Genomic DNA, 4,398 nt, shown 5'->3' with positions numbered 1-4,398 from the left:
AAAGATAAATCCCTTATTGTGGGGGTAAGCGTTAGTTAAAGTGTTGATCCCACCCTTAGCCCAGTGCCATTACCCACTTGCTTCCCAGCTCCACCCTCCACTAGTATAATCCTTCTCATCTACCAAGTCCCTTCAGAAAAATATCTTCCATTGTCCAACCCATGATCTGGCAGTTTGTATCTTAAGCCTTTCTTGGCTTCTGTGTACTGTACAAAAAATTATTGGTTGATACTGAGCTATTTCAAGAGGTAGCATATGATCAAGAATTGATGACATTTCTTTCATAATCCAATTATGTTCTAACAGAGAGTTATTTAGTTTCCACATTGGTGATTTTGTAAGCTTAACTCTCCTGTGATTAACTTCTAGTTTTACAGTATTATTGTCTGAGAAAGTACTTTAAATTAATTCAATTTTTTAAATTTGTTGAGGCTTTCTTTGTGTCCTAATATATCATTTAGTCTGGAGAATGTACTATATGTACTTGAAGAGAAAGTGAATTGAGTTTTAGTTGGATGTAGTATAAAACAAATGATAATGAAAATACAACTTACCAAACCTCTGGGACACAGCTAAGGCAGTCCTCAGGGGGCAGTTCATAGCAATAGGCATACACATAAAAAAGGAAGAAAGAAGCATCAATGGTCTAACGCAACACCTTCAGGAAATAGAAAAAAGGACAACAATCTAATTCTGCAACCTCCAGAAGAAAAGAAATTACATGGACAAGAGCTGAAATCAATGAGATAGAAAACAGAAAAACAGGAATCACTTCTTCTTCAAAAGGGTCAATAAAATTGACAAACCACTGGCAAATTTAACAAAAGGGGGAGAAAAAAAGAGAAGACAAAGATAACTTGATTAAGAATTGATGACATTGAAAGAAGACCAAGTTACATTGATGGGATTAATTAAAAACAAAGTTCCAGGAATTGATGGAAAATGAATTAGGATGTTTCAACAAACAGATACCAAATTGGAAGCTAGCTATCTATCTATCTATCTATCTATCTATCTATCTATCTATCTATCTATCTATCATTGTCTTTCAAATTGGAAGCTCTCCTATATCTATGCCAGTAAATTTGGAAGGCAAACCCCTGGCCAAACGAAGAAACAGATGTGCTTCTTCCAAAGAAAGGCAACACAACAGAATATAGAAATTACAGAATACCGTTAATATCACACTCAAGTAAAACTTTATGAAAGAGAATTTAAAAGTGAAGCAGTTTAAAAACAGAAAAGAACTAGAAGTTAAAGACAAATTCAGAAGAAGTCATAGAATGAGGGATTTCATTGCTGATTGCAGAGATGTTGACAAACAGCAGAGGATAGCAGAAAGATGCTGGGCTGTATTTTAATGACCATGCAAAGATATTTGACTATGTGGATCATAATAAATAACATTGCAAAGAGGGAAAATTATAGAATAATTAGTTTTAATTATTAGAAGATTGCACATAGATCAAGAGGTAGTTGTTTGACTAGAACATGAAGATACTGTGTGTTTCAAAATTAGGAAATGTGTGTAGCAGGATTATATTGTTTTGTTAAAACTATTCAACCTATCTGGAAGCAGGAGAGGCATCCACTTCCGAAAAGGCTTGCCTCCGGAAACTCTGTGTACGAACAGTGCTCAGGCTGTTCGTTTATAGGGTCTCTATGAGCCGTCTATAACTCGACGGCATCAAACAACATTCAATCTATAATCTGAGCATAAATTATGATTAAGGTTTTATGTCAACGTGACTGGGATATGATTCTCAGTGGCTTGGCAGCCATGATTTAATTTGACAGCTACGCAGTGCAATTGTCATTCCACATGAGTTTCTTTTTTTCAATAAAAATTTTTATTTTATACTGGTTTACATACTAAGCAAACCATACATTATTTTTCACATTGGATCTTTCCCATTTCCTTTACCCATCTCTACCTCCACTCATCACATTCTATGACTCTCTAATTAAGTTACCCCACCCTCTGCCCATCCTTACCCTTCTGCTCTTACCCTCCACTCCTTTGGATCCACACACATTCTATAATAATTGTCTTATACAGCGTTTATTCTTAAGCAACTGGGTTAGTTTACTTAGCATAATGCTTTTCAGTCCCTCCCAAGTTAGGTAGTGATTTACAAAATCATTGTTCCTGCGTGCTGCATAGTTTTTCATCATGTGAATGTACTACAACTACTTTATTTATTTGATTGTGGTTGAATATTTAGGCTGTTTCCATGTTCTTGGAAAGGTGAATAATGCTGCTATGAATATTGGTGCACAAGTCTCCATTTGTGCCTCATTTCTCATTTTCTCAGAGTATATTCCAAGTAGTGGCATATCTGGGTCATATGGAATTTTTATGTTCAGCTTTCTGAGGAAATGCCATACTGCTTTACAGAGTGGTTGTACCATTTTACAATCCCACCAAAAATGTGTTAAGTGTTCCTATCTCGCCACATCCTCTATAATATCTATTACTTGCTGTCCTATTAAACTTTGCCACTGCTACTAGAATGAGATGATATCTCATTATGGTTTGATTTGCAACTCTCTTCTTGCCAGTGATTTTGAGCATTTCTTCATGTGTATGATGTCCATTTGGATATTTTTCTGTGAAAATTCTTACCATGTGTTTTGCCGCTTTTGTAATTGTGTTATTGGTCTTTTTCTTGTGGAGGCCTGTAGGATTCTGTAAACTTTTTTTTTTAATATGTAAGAACATGAGGGATTTTATTATAAACTCTCAAGCAGGGACTTTACACACACTCCGAAGCAACGGCTGCGTTGCAGAGCCCCCAGCACCTCGAGACAAGGGTTTTTATTGGTGCTGGGAGTGGCAAAGACTGAGTGAGGGGCAGGAAGATACAAGCGGATTGGGGAACTTGTGAGGTAAGGTGGAGGCGGCACATGGCCATTGGCTGATTTGTAAATGAGTGGGCTCATTAGCAAGGGAATGAACATTTGGCATACTCTGATTGGAGTAAGATTCATACAGGAGGAGTTAGAGTCACTTCTTTGTTCCTGAGGTCCTTCAGGAAGTGAACTCTAGAAAAACAAGGACAAAGGACTTAAGATGGTGGCCAGACCAGAGATATATATAACAAATCTTGAGTTTTACATTTCCCCATTTCTCTTGGTAATTGTAGGACCTAATCATAGGTCTTCAGTAAGACAAATATCTGGGTTGATGCTTGGGGGAGTGAGTATTTTTGACATGCGAAGTTGAGTCCAATGGAAGTGGCTGGTTGAACTTTGGCTTCCTTAGCTGGCAGTCTATCTCTGGAACAAGGCTCAGGGTCTGAAACAAACTTCAGTGTCCAGGTTACCTATAGGAAAGGGAGCAAACCTAGGGAGAACAAACTTGTTAATTATAAAGAAAAACATTTTTAGAGATGTTACTGGAGAAGATGGAGAAAAGTGGCTTAGATAAAGTTTCTCATACACAATTTTGTGGGCTTAATTTAAGCCTTCTTCTGGTGCTACTTTAATTCAGAGCAAAACCAAAGCAACCACTGACTATACTAGAGATGGGTTCCCTGACAGGGCTTGGTTGTCCACTTTATTCCTATTGTCACTCTGAAGGCTTTCAGTAACTTAAACTTGATCTTTATTTCTTTAGATTATTTCTTCAGATCTTGCCAAGCATGGCTTATGAAAGACTTTTAGTTTTTCATTGAAGCGTTCCAGCAGAGTTTCAAGAAGAACTAATTTTTAGGTCTTTTTGAGACCTTGCATAGTCCCTGTTGCCTGGGGTCTTCAGTATATGTTTGAGGGAGGCAACAGGATGATAGAAGTCACTGACAAACTAGATGAACTTCCTCCCATTCTGGCCCTTTTGGTCCTCTTCAGATAAATCAGCAAATTGTCATCCTACCCACTAGAAGGCAGTTCTTCTAAAGAGAGCCCTCCCCAGGACTTTGGATAGGCCTTCTGGTGTCCTTGCTTTTTGTAATAAATATTCCCCCTTGTCTCTATCTGGTCTCCTTTTTCCTCTTGGGGTTTTTGCTTGGGTTCCGATCATCTTACCTTCAGTGGTATTTTCAAAGACAGCATTGTCTGGAGGTATCTGGTATTTCACAGTTGAAAGAGTCTGGCTTCCTGTAGGTCCAACACTTCACAGTTAGCAACAGCTGGCTTCCTGCAGGACCAGAACTTGACAGTTTGCAAAGCCTTGGCTCCTGCAGCCACTTATAACAAGTTTCCAAGGCTTCCCTCCTGTGGTCCTGATATATAACAGTTTATATGAGCTGGCCTCCTGCAGCCCCAGCTCTTGATAGTGTGGAAAGCCTGGCCCTGTGAAAATCCAGCCCTCACAGTTTATAATAAGCCTGACTCAGTTCTGCTTTTTCATCATCCTCACATACCCTGGTGACCAGTTCCCTTCTGGCTTCAGACTTT

Source organism: Elephantulus edwardii, unplaced genomic scaffold (genome assembly GCF_000299155.1).
Source record: "Elephantulus edwardii isolate Elephantulus edwardi_28Jun2011 unplaced genomic scaffold, EleEdw1.0 scaffold00248, whole genome shotgun sequence".
NCBI lineage: Eukaryota > Metazoa > Chordata > Mammalia > Macroscelidea > Macroscelididae > Elephantulus > Elephantulus edwardii.
This window is presented reverse-complemented; position numbering follows the sequence as displayed.